The sequence below is a fragment of the Grammomys surdaster genome, unplaced genomic scaffold (assembly GCF_004785775.1).
Source record: "Grammomys surdaster isolate TR1022 unplaced genomic scaffold, NIH_TR_1.0 126906, whole genome shotgun sequence".
Lineage (NCBI taxonomy): Eukaryota > Metazoa > Chordata > Mammalia > Rodentia > Muridae > Grammomys > Grammomys surdaster.
The window spans coordinates 1,893,376-1,911,932 of record NW_021621692.1 but is presented as its reverse complement, the minus strand read 5'-3'; positions in this window follow the sequence as shown (position 1 = coordinate 1,911,932).

The following is an 18,557-nucleotide window of genomic DNA, read 5'->3' as shown; positions in this document are numbered from 1 at the left end:
TCCACGAGGCCCTCGGTTCCATCTCCAGCACAGCCTAGATGAGCACACGTGCCTATATTCTCAGTCCCTCGGAAGTGGAGGTAGGAATATCAGATATTCAGGGTCATCTTTGTCTACAGCAAGCCAAGGGCCAACCCAGGATAGCTGAGCTTCTGTTCAATATTCAGAGAGAAAGCAAACTGACAAATAAAAATGATAACAACAAAAAGGACAGATTATGGTGGTCCTACCTCCAGTCTCAGCTTCCAGTTGCCTATGAAACAGCACTGAATCCTGTTGTGTACCAATCTGTCGCTGTTTCCCTGTGCGGAGCCATTGATATCACTTTATGCCTTAGGGTGTGATGTCCTCTTCAGTTTAGAGGGGCTCTTTCCACAGTGGGAGAGGCTGGACATTCTTACCAAACCCTCCTTATGCTCTTTTAGAACTGATGGGCCATGAGCAGAAGGTGTGTGTGTGTGTGTGTGTGTGTGTGTGTGTGTGTGTTCCAGGCTCACACCTTGAAGGGCAAGTTCTCCATATTTCTCCCTCTCCCTAGCACTGTGAGGGACCACAGATGATAGTCACCTGGATGACTGAGTCATGCATGACATCTAGGGAGGGACCTGGATGTTGCTGAGCCTGTTTATCCTTTACAAAAAGGAAATTGACCTTTGTGGTGTTCAACTGTGTCACCACAGTGTGATCTGATCTGTCCAAAGACTCTCATTTTCTGCCAGTTAAAACTGCCACCTTTAGCTGGATGTGGTGGTTGTGGTGGCGGCGGCGGCGGCGGGGGGGGGGGGCCAATACCTGAAATGCCAGCACTTGGGAGGCTAAAGCAGGAGGATCATGAGTTTTGGGCAAACTTGTGATAGGCTTCAGAGTAAGTTTCAGGACAGTCTGGGTTACATAGAAAGAGGCCATCTCAAACAAACCCAAAAGAACAAACAATAAAGAAAATTTTTCACCTTCTAAAGTCTTGTATAAATTTAAGCAAGACTTAAAATTTAAGTTATCTTTTTTTTCTTTTCTTTTCTTTTTTTTTTTTTTCTAGAGACAGGGTTTCTCTTTGTAGTCTTGGCTGTCCTGGAACTCACTCTATAGACCAGGCTGGCCTCGAACTCAGAAATCCACCTGCCTCTGCCTCCCAAGTGCTGGGATTAATGGCGTGCGCCACCACTGCCCAGCTTAAGTTATCTTTAAAAGATTGATTTATTATGTATGTGCATCTGCCTGTGTTTATGTGCGCCACACTCCTGAGGCTGGAAGAAGGCATCGTAGCCCCAGTAGCTCGAATGAATGTGAGCCACATGATGTGGATGAGGGATCCGAACCTAGGTCCTCTTTAAGAGCAGCAAGTGCTCTTACCTGCCAAGCAAGCGCTCCAGGGCCCAAAGGGCTACTTTTCTTGAAGTCTCCCAGAACAGGCCCCTCCCTCGGAAGGATTCATCTCTTCTCTATGGGCTTTTGCAGTGTGTCTAAGGTAAATCCATTTGACGTGTAATGCTTGGCATGATGGTTGTCTGTGTGTGCACAGTGACAGAACGGTCAAGAGACGTGAATCCTGGAGTCAGACTGACTTTGTTCACAGCTCAGTCCTACCAGTTAGCATCACTGAGACCTTCAGTGAGTTACACCCCACCACACCCATCTTGACTTCACTCTACCCTTCAACCCCCATCCTTACCCCACCCCACTCCTTCCCCACTCTTCCCCACCCCACATCTGCCCCACCTCATCTGCCCCTCCCCCGCCCTCCTCACCCCAGGACTTACTAGAACATCTGATGTGATAACTGAGGCTAGCTTGCCAGACTTTTTATAGTTTACCTTGAAAATGAAGTGTCAGAAAAAGACATCCAGGCTGGAGAGATGGCTCAGTGGTTAAGAGCACTGACTGCACTTCCAGAGGTTCTGAGTTCAAATCCCAGCAACCACATGGTGGCTCACAACCATCTGTAATGAGATTTGATGCCCTCTTCTGGTTTGTGTCTGAAGACAGCTACAGTGTACTCATATATAATAAATAAATAAATCTTAAAAAAAAAGACATCCAGCTACAATGGTTACAGTGCAAAGCCAGAAGGTTCTAGAACCTGGGGGCCCTTACAAGCATACCAGGTTATCACTCAGGTAAGCCTGATAACAGTTTTCTCCTCAAAATTAATTCTCGCTGCAGGGGCAGAAATGTCTGAAGTGGGGAGGAGCCGCCTGCTGTTTCCGGAAAACTATGTTCCCCGTTGTTTTTAATGCACCCGTCAGGATGATCTTACGATTCTATTTTTCTTCTAATGTGATGAATTATTTCGGGTAATTCCTTCTCTTCAGTGTTGGAGATTGAACCTCAGGGCTCGTTGTGCACAGAAAGCACTGTGTGGTGGAGCTGAATCCCAGCACAGCTTGATTTAATTTAGAATATTAAATCTCTGCTGCATTCCTGGAATACAGCCTAGATGTTTGCTTGGTTTTATTCGCTAATATTTTATTTATAATTTTGCATCTGTATTCATGGTATGCGTGTGTGCACGTGTGCCTCTCTCTCTCTCTCTCTCTCTCTCTCTCTCTCTCTCTCTCTCTCTCTGTGTGTATGTGTGTGTGTTTGGGACAGTGGACAGTATCTTGCTCTGTAGTCCTGGCTGGCTTGAAGCGCAGTCTCTAAAATGGTGATCCCCTTGCCTCTGTCTCTTTCCCTCCCCAGTGCTGGAATTATGGGTTTGTTCCATTTAGATGCATCTGTTCTTCTAATCAAAAGCTACTTTTCCCCCCTTAGGAAACCACCTAGTTCAGTCCAGTTTTGAAGCTACTGAGCCTGCATCAGCTTTGGTAGGCAGAAGAGCTCAGTCCAATATGACTGACACCCGCTTCAAGTCTTGGATAACTCACGCTTCTGGTGATAAATCCAAGATCTCCACACCCCACTTCAGTTTTGACCATTTGCTAGAATGAGTGACAGGACTCCGTAAATCACTTTACTGTTGGTTACTGGTTTATTATAAAGGGGACAAATGGAAGCTCTGCAGAACACATGGCACGGGGTGGGGGGGATGGAGCAGAGAGCTTCCCTGCTGGTACCCCAGCCTCCCAGCCAGAGAAAGGTACCATGCAAGTAGATGGATCTTCCTACTTTGGTTAACAAAATCAAGATGCCCAGAGGCCTAGGTTCCAGGTAATTCTAGTTTTTGAAAAGTTGACAGTTAACATTAGTAACCGTGTTTGTAAGGGTATATTTAGTATTGTAAATTTTATGCAGTGTAATTTAAATATTTTTAAAAATTAAAATATTAAGATTCTAAATATTATAAATATATAATTATATATAATATAATTATTTTATACAATTGTATATTTGTATAATCACATATAATATAATTATATATTCATATCATTATATGAATATATAAAAATATATATTCTAGATAGTGGAAATTATCTCTCGATTAATGACTTGTAGCTTTAATCTCATTTTGGTCAAAGAACGTTCTCTGAATGATTTCGGTGTTTTGAAATTTCTAGAGGCTTTCTTTATTGGTGTATGTTTCTTAGACGTTGGATTTTACTTCTTTATCCATTAATATAGTATTAGTCTTTTAATTGGATTACTTAATACACTTAAATTAAAAAAAGGTATAGTTGGGCTTATTTATCTAACTTGTTCGTTGGGTTTGTACTACAAACTGAACTCAGAACTTTGCATATGCTCTACCACTGAGCTGCAACCCAAGCCCCTAGTTGGGCAAACTCCACTTTTTATTTATTTTCCTTTTCATCCATCTACTTTATTCTATTTTTCTTCTGTTTTTTTTTTGGATCAATATTTCCTACTTTTTTTCTCACTCATTTTTCTGCATTCTTTTCCTTTAGCCTTTATCTTGGCAATTAGATACTATGTAACAGTATTAGTTACTCTTCTGTTGCTATGATAAAATACCATGACAAAGACCTACATACAGAAGAAAGATTGTAGCAATAGAATATGCATTCTTTTTAATCACAGGTGTAGGGAGGTAGGGCTGCTTCAGAAGGTCTTAAGTGGCTGACTATGATTTTCCCTGTGCTCTAGCAGAAGCGTGGTTTTGCCAGCTGCAGATAATTTCTGCAATTGTGTGACATTTGGAATTCTGGGAACTTTTCAGAGTATGATATATAAGTGATAGGGCCCTAAGAGGCATGAGGAGGTGGGGGGGTTGTTGTTCATTTAATGGGGGGTTGGTTGTGGTTTGTTAGTAACTGTGGTCAAAGAAGAAGTAAAAGGAAAGGGATTAGATTCAGGGATCCCTCCTCCTCCTCCTCCTCTTTCTCTTCCTCTTCCTCTTCTTCCTCCTCCTTTTTTCTCTCTTATCTGGTGTTAGAAGATGAAACTGGGAGGATAAAGGGTGGTTAAAAGAAGAACCCACAAAGTAGCAAGGACCGGCTGCAAGAGATTTTATAGCTTATGGTTCCAGAAAGATAAGAGTCCATCGTGACAGGCAGGGAGGCAGGCAGGCTCGATGGCTGGAGCAGGAAGCTGAGTGTCCACATCTTCTACATGAAGATGTAGCAAACATGAAACAGAGATCATGAAGTAGGATCAGGTATGACTCTCAAAGCCCATCCTCTGGTGATGTACGTCCTCCTCTCAAACCTACCAACGGCACTTCTAACTGAGGACCAAGTGTTCAAATCCCTGAGCCTATAGGGGTGTCTCTCCATCAACCCACTATAGCAACGTTGACTTTTTTCTGTCTAATAACAAGAGTACATTGCTTTTAAAGATTTATTTATTTTATGTATATGAGTACACTATCACTCTCTTCAGACACACCAGAAGAGAACATCAGATCCCATTACAGATGGTTGTGAGCCACCATGTGGTTGCTGGGAATTGAACTCAGGACCTCTGGAAGAGCAGTCAGTGCTCTTAACCACTGAGCCATCTCTCCAATCTCAAGATTACATCCTTTAGTTTCTCAGTATTGCTAAAAACTGCCTTCTTCAGTCCCTTCTTCATCTGTGCTGTTGTCACATGGTCCTGTGTCTATGCCCACGTTTAAATTCTACAAGGTGTCATAACTGCTGGCTGATACCATCCTCAGTGCTTATGCTTGGTCCTTCCTGGTACTCTTCCTTCTTGCATGTCCATCTTTCTGTCTAGAGTGACACACTTCCATTATGCAGATCTGTAACTAAGAAATTATCTTGAAGACTGTTGCTTACTGCTTTATAAAATCGGCAAAAAAAATTTAAAAAATGAAGAAAGGTAGAAAAACATACTTGGCGAAAGTAACGTGCCTTTTCTCTTTTCTCCCTTTGCTATAAAATGCATTTTCAACTGAGGACCAGCATCATGACTGACATAGGGTGAGAGAGAAGATGCTGAAAAACACTGATTGAAATTACTGAATGAAGGTAGGGAGACAGCATATCTATCTATCTCTGTATAGATAGATATATCTGCCTATCTATTCTAACATTTCTCCTAATATATATGCATCTCATAGTTTCTCAGTATTGCTTGAAATACATACACACACACACACACACACACACACACACACACACACAGAAACAATAGATTCACTCAGAGAAGAAAATATGAATGCCAATAGAGGTTTACAAACAGAATGTGGCACATGTACCTTAAACACTAAATTTTATTTAAAGAATCAAAATTACTTACCATCCAAGCAGATGGCTTTCTAAAGAAATGTGTCTGACTTCTCACTATGTGGTCTCTTCATTGGACCTCCCTGATTGCCCCATCTGTGGCCTGCTTTCTTTCCTTTTGCCAAGGTGCCTAGCTCAATTCAATTCAACGTTGCTCAGACAAGCGGAGCCAGGGGCTCCAGGCCAGGTTTCTGGCTTTCTTAGCACTGAGGCCCTTTCTCTACGACCCTCATCAGTATGTCTTCCTAAGTGTTGTTCCCTGAGCTGGTCTGGAGCCTGGGAGTCTGGCTGCTCTGAACAGTGCCTGTGCGTGGCATCTGATGGCACTGTTTGTTAGCTGTGTTGTGGTGTCCTGTACTAATTAGGCTTAGGGGGGCTGCTGGCAGGATGCCTGATCTGGCAAACTGGAGCTTGAACTGTTTTGGAGGGAAGACTGGACATACAATCTGAGCGGTCAGCAATCGTTAAGCACTTACTGTTGCTGAGTCTCTGTGAGAGAGTTCTACAGAATGTCTCATTTAGCCTCACACATCTGCAAAGAAAGTGCGATTGTTCTCCAGTTTTATCGTTTACTTACTTAGTGGTATGTGTGTGCGTGTGCACATGAGCTGGTGTTTCCAAATGTGTGCTTGTGGAGGCCCGAGGTCAACTGTGGCTGTGATTCCTCAGAACTGTCCACCTTGGTTTTTGACACAAGGTCTCTCACTAGGATTCTGGAACTTTCCCTTTAGGCTACACTGCCTGGCCAGATGGCCAAAGAGATTTGACTGCCAGCACTGCCCCAGAGCTGGGGTGATAGATGCGTGCCATGGTGTCTGGCTTCTTAAAATGTTGCTTATTTATTTTTATTTTTCATAGCTATTACTCAGCGCAGTAATGCCTTTAATCTCAGTTCTTGGGAGGGAAAGGCAGGTAGATCTCTAGGAGGTCAAAGCCAGCCTGGTCTACATAGTGAGTTCCAGGACAGCCAGGGCTACACAGTGAGACCATGTCTCAAAACAACAAACAAAACGGCTTATTTTATTTTCGTGTATGAGGTTTTGCTTGCATATGTGTGTGTTTACCACATGTGTGCTGGCCTTGGAAGTCAGAAGACAAAATTAGATTCCCTGGCATTGGAGTTACATCATGTGGGTACTGGGGGACTAAACCCAGGTTCTCCGCAAGAGCAAGTGCTCCTAACCACTGAGCCATCTCTTCAGTCCCTGCACATGGCTTTATACAGGGGGTGGGGGTGGGGCGCTAGGAATTGAATTCAATTCCTCTTGCTTGCACAGAAAGCTTATTCCTGGATCCATCTTTCCAGCCCCGACTCTTCAATTTTAAAGAAAAACCCAGAGAAGTATTGTGCTCATGGCTACCCCACTAGGAAGCATAGAGAAGATCTGGACCAGGTCTCACGCTGCTCTTTGTTCTAGGGCTGATGTGGTTGTTTTTTTTTGTTTGTTTTGTTTTTTTGTTTTGTTTTTGTTTTGTTTTTAAAGCATGCAGTTGCTGCTGATGCCCTGCAACTTGGTAGTTCCGATCTCTGCAGACACAGGAGCTGGATAGGACCTTGGCAAATGCTCAGACCACACCCCTTATTTTACTGATGAAGAGCCCAAGACTTGGAGCAGGTAAGTGGCATCACCAATGTCACACATCAATAACTAGCAGACCCTGTGCTTAATCTGTTGTGTCTGGATCTTCTCTTGTCTATGAATCTTGAACTTTGCTTGATGGCTGCCATCAGAGGACTTTTCCTTTGGTATTCCTGTGGGCTTACTCAAGTTTTCAATCCCTGCCTCACCTTTTTTTTTTTACTTACCCAGAAAGGTGAATAGTTCTCACCTCAGATTGCCAGTTGTTGCTTCTGGTTTTCAAGCCTAAGTACTCAAGTCTGACCATGACCTTTGGCCTGTGGTTTTCTCCCACTTGTCCTCACCACTGTGGTGACAGAAAGGAATGACACTCAGCAGCTTCAGACTCTAGTCTATCTCGGGCTCATGGTGGACTCAGGAGGCTGCACCTGTTTTCTGGAAGGACACTAATCTTCACCTTCCTTAAGGCAGCCATGTCTCTCCTAGTCTCTGGCACTCACCGAGGCATCAATGCTGAGGCCACATGAGGCCACTTGAACGTTTGCTCTTGAGGCCTGGGGACAGGACCTAGTCCGATCCAAATGAATTTGTCTTTGCTTAGCTTCGCAGCAGGTGATTCTACACAATGCCTTTTGTGCTTTGACGGGAGTTCACAAAAGTGTCGTGATGAGAGAGGTACTGTAATGGTGAGTAACATTATGGACCAACTTGACTAGACAAATGGATGCCAAAATAGCCGGAGGGAAATTATTTTGGTGTGTTGTTATGCACAGTTTGGAAAAGGATCTACAGGTGCCATATTTTCAGTGAATGAGTGAGTTTATTAAGTATAAGCAAGAAAAAGTAAAAGATTAAATGACAGGTGGTAGATAGTAAAACATTGCCAAACTGGGCTTTCAATTTGTCTCCTCTGTATCCATTTCCAGTCACTCCATACCACCCAGCTTCTGCATGGCTGCCTCTGCATCTCCAACTCTGCTGTTGAGGCTCCCTCTGCTGGAAGCCTCTGTGTCTTTTCATTCCTTCTTCCTCCCTTCCCTTCCCCTTTCTTGCTGTCAGGATCGCAGGCCAGGGTGGTCATGAATTTACTGTATAGCAGATCTTGAACTTCTGACCTTCCTGTTTCTTCCTCCTGAGTGCTGACGTTATCAGTGTGTGCCACCGCATCCAGCTAGCTCTAGTATTTCAGACTGGTCCCAAAAATCATTTTTCCTTAGCCTTTGCTGAGCTGTTTCTGTTCAGGGTCAAACCATTCCTAATGTGCCTGGTGAGATAGGCTGCGCTTTGATTTTAGGAGGTTCCTTGAGTCTCCAATAAGCGTTTCAGTGTTGTGTAGACCTTTAGTATAATGCTGAACACTTGCTTTCCTTCTGGGAGTCTGCAGTCTTGGTTTATGGCATGTGCATTGTGCCTTTATGGTCATCTCCCAGTGAGATTGAAGCTTGAGATGCTGAAAACCTTTCATATAGACAATTCATAATTATGTGACCCATTGGCCAGAGGTTGAATTGTATCCTGCCTGATTCCACTGAGCAAAGACTCTTGGAGGCTCCTATACAAGATGGCTTCTAGATGGCCCTGTGTGCCTTTCCTCACTGTTAAGTTGCTCTGTGCCCTTTCACTGTGACATCACAGTTGCACAAATGACTATATGCTGAATCCTCCATAAAAGTCACCATGCTGGCTTGTCTTGGGACTCTCTACTGCACGTACCACACGCCTCATGCAGATTTCTTGCATCAAAATCTCATACTTTCCAGTAGGTTTATTTTTGACTCACTTTGTCACAAAGGGTGGGTCTGTTCTTTGCATCCTTGTCACTCCTCAGTTAGCAGGATATTGGGTTCTGCTGCTCAGCAGAGATATTCTCCCATTTACACACACTAGGCATCACCTCCAGAAGCCACGGTTGCCTCTCATTGCCCCGGAAGGATATTAGAACAGGAAACTGATGTCAGGGCAGATTTGGGCATTCCCTTTCTCCAGGAGCCCTTGCGGCAACAGTCTGTCTTCCAAGCCATCTTCCCTCCAGGTGCTGACTCGGATATAATGAGATCCATAGCAGGCATATTTGGAAACCAGCCTGGCTTAAATGTCTCCTTTTCCAGCCCATCCATTTCTTCTTCTTTTTTTTGGAGGCAGGGACTCACTGACTGGCCTTAAACTCACAGAGATCTGCCTGCCTTTGTCACCTGAGTACTGGAATTAAAAGCATTGTGCCGTGGTGGCCAGCCACCCATATTATTTTGGTAACCACCATATAGGCATAGCTTCCAAAGATTATATTCTTATAAGAGTGACTGCTATCAAGATGGCCAAAGTCTTTGGTTTTTGGGGGGAGTGATACTTATCCATATGCATAGATGTATGCATATGCACATACATATGCCAAAGCATTCATGTGGTCATGGGACAACATGTAAGAATCTGTTCTATTACATGGGTTCCTGGGATTGAATTCAGGCTGCCTGGTTTAATGGCAAATGCCTTTATTTACAGAGCTGTCCTGTTGATCCAGAGAGTATAGTTCTCCCAGTGTACTGGCTGGTCTTGTGTATCAACAGAGAAAGGAGCCTCCCTTGAGGAAATGCCTCTATGAGATCCAGCTGTAAGGCATTTTCTCAATTAGTGATCTAGGGTGGGAGGGCCCATTGTGGGTGGTATCATCCCTGGGCTGGTATAAGAAAGCAAGCTGAGCCGGCCAGGTGACACAGTCTAGTAAGCAGCACCCCTCCATGGCCTCTGAATCAGTTCCTGCCTCTAGGTTCTGACCCTGTGTGAGTTCCTGTCCTGACTTCCTTTGGTGATGAACAGCAATGTGGAAGTGTAAGCTGAACAAACCGTTTCCTCCCCAACTTGCTTCTTGGTCATGATGTTTTGTGAAGCAATAGAAACCCTGACTAAGCTACCCAGTGAGATGCAGCTGACCATTTGAGATCACTTGTGCTATGAGTAGTATGCCTGGCAACAGAATTGACATACATCGATAGCCCTACACTGTATACACATGTGTATATGGGCAGCACTCACTGGAGTCAGTGAATTGAAGAGGAGGAAGATGATGATGATGTTGATGATGATGATAAGTTAAGGGAGGGGCAGGCCTGGCAGGTATAAACGTGGGTAGTGAGGGGAGGATATGATCAAAATATGTTCTGTCACGTATACAATCTTTAAGATTTTAAAAAGTTTACAAGTTGATTTACCATCTTAACATAATCAACCTTTATGACAGCTCCCAGTGACTCATCAAACCCATGTTCATGCCTTCTCACAAGGCTATGGGGGTAGTGATGTGTGACTTCTATGGCTAGGTTTATGATTCTGTTTCCATCTCTTCTTTCCATCACCTTCTTCAGCTGAGTCTGCTGTTCTGTTGGGAGGATGCTTAAGCACTCTGATGAAGACAACCATGAGGTGAGAAACTGAGGGCTCCAGATAACAGTCATGTGATATCGCTGTCTCGGAAGTGGATTCTCCAGTTCCATCAAAGCCTTCAGATGAATGTAGACCTCATGGGGCTGGACCAGATATTTTCATATTTCTGATTTTGCTTTCTTAGAGTGTGACTCTATAGCTTGTGACTGGCTTTATTCTTAGTCTCTCATTCTCTCATATTCTCTCCTCCCTGTCTCTGTCTCTCTCCTTGAAATAGGATATTCTTGTGTAGCTCTAGGGGACATAGAACTCATTATATAGACCAGGCTGGCCTTAAATTCATAGATATCCACCTGCTTCTGCCTTGTGAGTGCTGGGATGACAAGCATGTGCCACCATTCCTGGAGCATTTATTTTCTTGGATCCTTGAAAATAGTGGGGTTTATTCTAGAATTTTCTTCAGTACAATTCTGCATTGATTCAATTACAAGCCCAGCGTTTCCATCTGGTCAGGCTCACATTCCCTCCCCCAAGTACTTATTTACATTCTTTCCACAAATAATTATATATTTCTTATTAACACACTGGATATTTACTGTCTGATATATATGAGAGGAAGGACCTAGAGGAAGAGGGACAAAGATACTTTGTTCATGTCCTTTGTAGATTTATGTGTATGAGTGTGTGTGGGTATGTATGTATGTATGTATGTATGCATGTATGCATGCATGTGTACCATGCACATGCGATGCTCATGCAGAGCCTGAGGAAGCCCTCTTTAGAGCTGCAGATCCCCTGAAACTGGAGTTACAGATGTTTGTGAGCTATCTATCATGTGCAAATGCAGTAAGTGCTCTTAACCGCAGGGCCATCTCTCCAGCTCCTCGGTTCCTTTTCTAAATATTTTATGGCTTGTGGTACTTTCTCTTGCATGTTTATAAAACTTGGAGCCATCTTTACGGAAACCTAGTCATATGATTTCCAAAAAGTAGACGTGAAATGCCGTTTGGGATGTGAGAATACCTTCTGCACAGGACAGTGCCCAGGTGATTTATTTCTATATACCAACATCTTCCAAGATATGTTCCTCGAAAAAAACAAACAGAACCACGGAGCCATATTAATAAGGTCTCACTCAAAGGTTTGTGGTGGAAAAGCCTGGGGATCAGCAGACTAAACAAAGTTGAGCGAGTTCTAATTACTTCAGGTCTTCCAGGAGTCTTTTCCTATTGTTACTGTGTGGAGACCCCAGTTCCAACTTCAGGCCTACTGGTTCATCTCTCTTTCCCTTCTCAGGGTCACACTGTAGCAAAACTTCTTTACATAAACCATTCCACGGTGTCTTCGTAAACCCTCGGAAGGCCTATCAGTGTACAAATAAACACATAGCCCTGTACAGTCTCACACAGTGGGGTATGATAATAGGTCACTCAGGTTCACAAAGGTTAGGTAGACAGCACCTGTGGTAAGCGACTGCTTTTGGGAAACAAAGAACTAAGGCAAATATTCTAGCTAAGTAACCCAATGTTATGGCGGCTGCATTGTTGAGACCTTGGATTTGACATCTTCACCAGCCCCCTAAGCTAGACTTGGAGTTGACATCTCCTATAGCTCCAGGGCATTGTGATTTTCACGGTTGTGTAGTTCTTCCAGGCTCCTAATTTGTCCTCATTGACCCAATTTGTCTCTTTCATATCCAGTCACAACTAGAGTATATTGTTAGTTACTTGATATTTATTTTTTTCCAGGCTCCTAATTCGTTATCATTGACCCAACATACCCAGTTACAGCTAAAGTATATTATTAGTTACTTGATATTTACTTGTTTATGGACAAGATAGTCTTTGTCTCAGATTCACACACACACACCCCAAAAACGAAAACAAAAAGACAAACAAACAAACAAACAAACAAAAAAAGACAAGCCTGAAAACACATCCTTTTAAATTTGAGTGTCACCATTTGAGTGTTTTCTTTAATCCATCAGGTTGTGAGCGGTTACGGATAGGGAAGAGGGCCACAGCTTGGGTACGGGAAAGGCACTCCGGAGGGAAAGGGAGCCACACTCCAATCCTGCACCATTGAGGTGCAAATTCCGCCTGGAAGGTGAGACCCGCAGCCCCGGGAGAGCCTAGCAAAGCCACCACAAGGCATAGAGTGAACGCAAGGAACCAGCGCCGGTAGGGCGGGGCCGGAAGTGAGCTGCGGGCGGAAATCCTCTGCAGGAGCCTAAGCTTCCTCTCTAGGAGTGTGGAGGTCTCTACATCTCCTTGGTCCAGTGGAGGGAATGGGCAGCCAGTCAAGCTTTTCGGAGACTCCTTACCTTTGGTGCTGACAGAGCCACCTAGTGAGGATAGGGGACCACTGCTATTACTGCTTAAAACAAAAAAACCAAAGCAAAACAAAAAATAAAACTAACAAACAATAAACAATAAAACAACAAAGACACCAAGAGCACAGTAGGGCACCACCTAAACCAACGGTTTCTTACTCCTTATATCCCCAGTATATAACACATAGTTTTCAAACTCTTTTTATTTTAAATTATGTGTTTATCCATGTGCACATATCTTTTAATTTTTAATATTTAATTATATATTTGTGTATATACACATGTGTTTTTGAACTTATTCTATCTTTGTGTGTGTGAGTGTGCTGACGCTCCTGGAGGCCAGGAGAGGTTGTCAGCTCTGCTGAAGCTGGAGTTATTTGTGGTTGTGGGCCGCCCGATGTGGGTGCTGGAATGGAACTCAAGTCTTCTGTAAAAACAATCTGTACTTTTTACCAGCTGAGCCAACTCTTCAGCATATATGTATATATGAATTATGTATGTATACACACATATATTCTGAGAGTCTAGTTTTCATTCAACACACAGAGGAAAACACTCATGATGATGATGATGAAGATACTGGAATGGTTTCATCTGTGAAGCCTCTCACATTTGAACCTAGGCTGATGCTGTACTTCAGCTATTTTTGTTCCTTTACACCCTAGGCATGAGTACACACAGCTGTCCCTCTACTTCCTTCTTCGACTCCAATTGGCTCATCTGTTGATTCACAGTTTCAGGTGAGCCAACTTTTATTCACTATCTTATCTGCTCTAAAAAAAAGAGTGAAATTTAAACATGTTCATAACTGCTGAATCTGGTGGAGGGAAGAACTGTCTAGGTGTAATAATGTGTAGCATCTAATACAAGAAAGAGTGTGGTGAAATTAGTTCATTTTGGGTGATAGCTTGTCAATGTGTACAAACCCACTGAAGAGCGGCTTGGCATTTTAGAGCAGGACCATTAACTGTGTTCATCGCTCTTACTCATGGCATACCACTTGTCTGAGCAAACAATGCTGGAGAGAGGAAAAGCTACATTTCTGAAGTAATTTAAAAAGTAATACACATACACACAGATATACATATATACATACACATACACACACACTGTGTGTGTGTGTGACTATCTTTTCTGTGTGTACGTCTGTGCACCATGTGTGGGCTTGGTGCCGGTGAGGCAGAGAAGCTCGTCAGATCCAGTAGAATTGGAATTATTCCAGGTTATGACCCACCACGTGATGCTGGGAATTGAACTAGATTCTCTGGAAGAGCAGCCAGTTCCCTTTAATCTCTGAGTTGCCTCTCCAGCCCCCTGAAGTAATGTTTACAATGGATAAGTGTTGATTTTGATTCCTTAACTTTTAGTTCACTTTTTCCTGATTTTTATCACAAAAGATTCTCTCCTCCTCCTCCTCCTCTTCCTCTTCCTCATCTTATCAGAAATCAGCTAGCTACCAATGTATGTGTAGTGTGGGCACATGCCCCAGATCTGCTCAATCAAAAATTTCAAGACCAGAAAAACATTAAATCAGGAAGTGAGGAGCCAGGCTACAAGGGTCTCAATTCTGTCTCTTCAACACAGCAGTAAGAAATTTAGCTTGTTATATTCTGGCCTGTCTAGGTCAGTAAATTGTTACATTGTAGCCTCTCTAGACCAGTGGATTGTTACAATACAGCCTAAGTCAGCAGATTATTACATTGTAGCTTCCAGGTCAACAGATTGTTACATAGTCTCTCTAGGTCAACAGATTGTTACATAGTCTCTCTAGGTCAATGGATTGTTACATAGTCTCTCTAGGTCAGCTGATTGTCATGTAGCCTTTCTAGGTCAGTGGATTTGTTTGTTAGTAAGCAATACTTTGAGAAGTTGGAGGGTGAGCTAATGAAGCAGGTGGAAGGTCTAAGCGTTATTGTTTCCTACCTTCATGTCCTTATCTGATCAGTGTTTCCCATGTCTCTTGTCACTCCACTCTTCTCTTTTCTTTTCTTTTCATCTTCCGCATACTCCACTGCCCTGAAAAGTGTTTCATGTCTTTCATCAACTGGAAGTATTCTTAGAGCAGGGCTATATCTTTATTTTTTTGAACCTCGGGTCACAAACACAGTTTCTATTCTAGAGATGGTGCTCTTCTATTACTTTAAAAAAATAGAAATCTAATATGGCAGGGGAAGCTGGAAATTTTTGGAAAAAAAATGCAATACACCCTGGGAATTAAAAAAAAAAAAGGTAAAAATAGGACTGGAGAGATGGCTCAGAGGTTAAGAGTACTGGCTGCTCTTCCAGAGGACAAGTTTGATTCCCAGAACTTACATGATGGCTCACAACTACTTGTGATTCTAGTTCTAGGAGTTCTGATATCCTCTTCTGACCTCTGTGTGCTTCTGCACACACATAGCAAACATAAACTCATGAAGGCAAACGCACACACACACACACACACACACACACACACACACACATTAACTGAGTAAACAAATCTTTTAAAAAGCAAATACAACCATAGGGAATCCAAAATTCTCTTGCAAAAAGTGGTTAATCCATCTGGGCATAGTGGTACATGCCTTTAGTTCCAGCATTCAGGAGGCAGAGGCAGGTTGATCTCTGAGTTTGTCATTTTGGTGTACAAATAGAGTTCCGGGACTGCCCGGAGAAGCCCTGTCTTGAAAAACAAACAAACAAACAAACAAACAAACAAAGTTAATCTATGGGGATTGCAAAACTTTTTTTTTAAGTCCCAAACTCACTGCCATATGTGATCACACGATTTCCAGGAACATATTTATATTTAAGACTCACTTTCTAAATTACTACTTTCTTGTCCTCCTGCTTTGTAGGTGAGCTTTTCCCTTGTGGATTAGCACTTTATTATGAAATAATCATTCTCTTCAGAGAGATCAAATTTGCCCTCAGGATATCAGCTCTTATTGTGCAAGCCCAGTAACTCAAGTGCAGAAATTTATACATTCAAAGTCTCTCTCTTTCTCTGGTGTGTGTGTGTGTGTGTGTGTGTATGTGTGTGTGTATCCACATGTGTACATGTGTTTGCACACACATATGTGTGGAATACACAGAGGTCAATGATAGATCTAGTGAACTCTGGGGTTCTGCCTAACTCTATCCTCCCCTGCAGCTCTGGGATGGCAGTTTGTTCCACTATGCCTAAAGCTTTTACACAGCTGTAAGGCTCCAAACTCAGGTCCCCATGCTTACGTATCAATCATTTTACCCACTGAGCCATCCTTCCCAGCCTTAGAGGAGTCTTAAGATGCAGCAAGACAATTTCTTCATTAGATGCTCCAAGAGGTGAATAAGGTCAGGCTAGCTCAGAAGCCCTTTCAATGGGTAAATGGTTGTCTTCTGATGGTGATACTGGAAAAATGACATCAACATCCATTTCTCCACCATGCAAGACTTCCTCGGAACCATGTCAAAAATTCCTCTAGTTGGGAGAGATGGATTGGAACATTAGTTTGCAAACACACATAGTGTAGATCTCATTTAAAACTCTTAGCCATCAAGACTACAGTTACTCCAAAGACACCCAGTCCCTTGGTCCTGAGATGAACTGTTCAGTTTATGGGGTAATTATAGTTACTAGAAAGATTTTGAACAGAGTTGCAGTTGGTTTTTATGTAACAGTTAAGTTAGGTTTTGACTTCCCACCATCTTCTCTCTTGAGGGTTGGTATGGGGCTAGAGAGATGGCACAGCAGTTAAAAGAGTACTTGTTTTATGAAATAGTCAAATTTGGTGTTTGCCGGATAGTTTGAATTTAGAACCCAGAAGGTTCCAAAGGATCATCAGTGACAAGGAGGAAGTGAGATTCTGTGATAGCAAGGCCAAACAGGCTGAAAGCACCGTCCTAGAGAACCAGCTTTCCTAGAGGATTGCTATTATTATGCCTCTCTTTATTCAAATAGCCTCAGTGCCTCCCACTTACCTCCCTTATACAGTTCATCCTTCCAGAGTCTGGCCCAGTTAGATTATCTTCCCACAGATTCACTGTCCCGCAACTACATGTCTCAGCAGCTGTAATGAGATGGAGACTGATGATTGACAGGTCGAAAGCAACATTAGATGGAATCGAAAGAAAAGAGCATAAGGGGGAGTTGATCTTCAGAAACATGTAATTTAAGTGTCAGGTAATAGATGTCAAGTTTTTCTTGTAGGGTGTTGGGTGGGGTGGCTTATGACTGTGGATCCTAGTACTTGGGTAAGGTGAGAGGAATGCTGTCAGCGTGAGGTCAGCCTGGGCTACATAGTGGATTTCAGGCAAGCTTGTATTAAAGAGTGAGACTCTGTCTCTAGAAATGAGCCAATTGTGGTGGTTTGAGTAAGAATGGCCCCCATAGGCTCATATATTTGAATGCTTAGGAGTGGCACTGCTTGAGAAGGACTAGGAGGTGTGGCCTTATTGGAGTAGGCGTGGCTCTTTTGGAGGAATGTGTCACTGGGGGTGGGCTTTGAGGTTTCTGAAGTCCATATCAAGCTAAGAGTCTCCCTCTTAGCGAGCAGATGAGGATGTACCTCTCAGCTACTTCCGCCAGCATTATTTCTGTCTGTATGCCACCATGTCTCCAGTCATGATGATGATGGACTAATCCTCTAAAGCTTTAAGCAAGCCCTCGATTAAAAGCTATCTTTTATAAAAGTTACCTTGGTCGTGGTGTCTATTTACAGCAATAGAACACTGGTTAAGACACCAGCGAGAAGCCAGCACGGCGGCACACGCCTGAAATCTCAGTACTTGAGAGTCAGAAGCTGAGTAATCAGAAGTTTAAGTTATCTGTAGCTCTGAGGCCAGGCCAGGCCAGCCTGGTGTACATGAGAACCTGTCTCAAAAAACAAAGGGGGGGGGGGGAGGAAGAGAGAGAGAGAGAGAGAGAGAGAGAGAGGAATTCTTTCTTGTGGGGTTTGGTGTTATTTGTTTGTCTGTTTTACTGGTACATACTTTTCCTGCACTTCCTCCAATCCCACAAGAAACCAAAGGAAAGAGAGCTGAAGGGGCAGGAACTTGGGGGTACTCCTTTACTCTGGAAAGCCATCAGAATGACATTTGCTCATTAGAACTATTGGCTCCTGTTGTCATTTTTTTTTCTGTTGCTGTGACAAAACATCATGACCAAGGCAATGTATAAAAGAAAGCATGTAATTGGGCTTGCAGTTTCTGAGGCTGAGAGTCCACAGCAGTAGACCAGAGGTTCAGAGGCAGGAATGTCTGAGAGCTCACAGTCTGATCTGCAAACAGGAGGCAGAGATGGGACTCAAAATGGAGCCAAGTCTTCTGAAACCTCCGAGGCAGTCAGTCCCTGGTATATACTTCCTTCAGCAGGGTCAAACCTCTTAGTCCTCCAAACAGCCACCAAGTGAAGAGCAGGTGTTCAAACATAGGAGCCTTTGGGGACCATTCTCATCCAAGCCACCTCAGTTCCTTACAAAGGAAGACGGTGGCTTTGAGGAGCATGTGTGAGTCGCAGAAATGCCAAGGTCCCCACAGCTCCCAGGTAGATCTTGGGGTCAGTTCAGGAGAGGACTTTGCAATAGACACTTTTGTATTCATGACATAGCTTTTTAAAACATTGATTGATTGTGTATGTGTGTGCTCACTTGAAAACACACACATGCACTCAAGACTGGAATG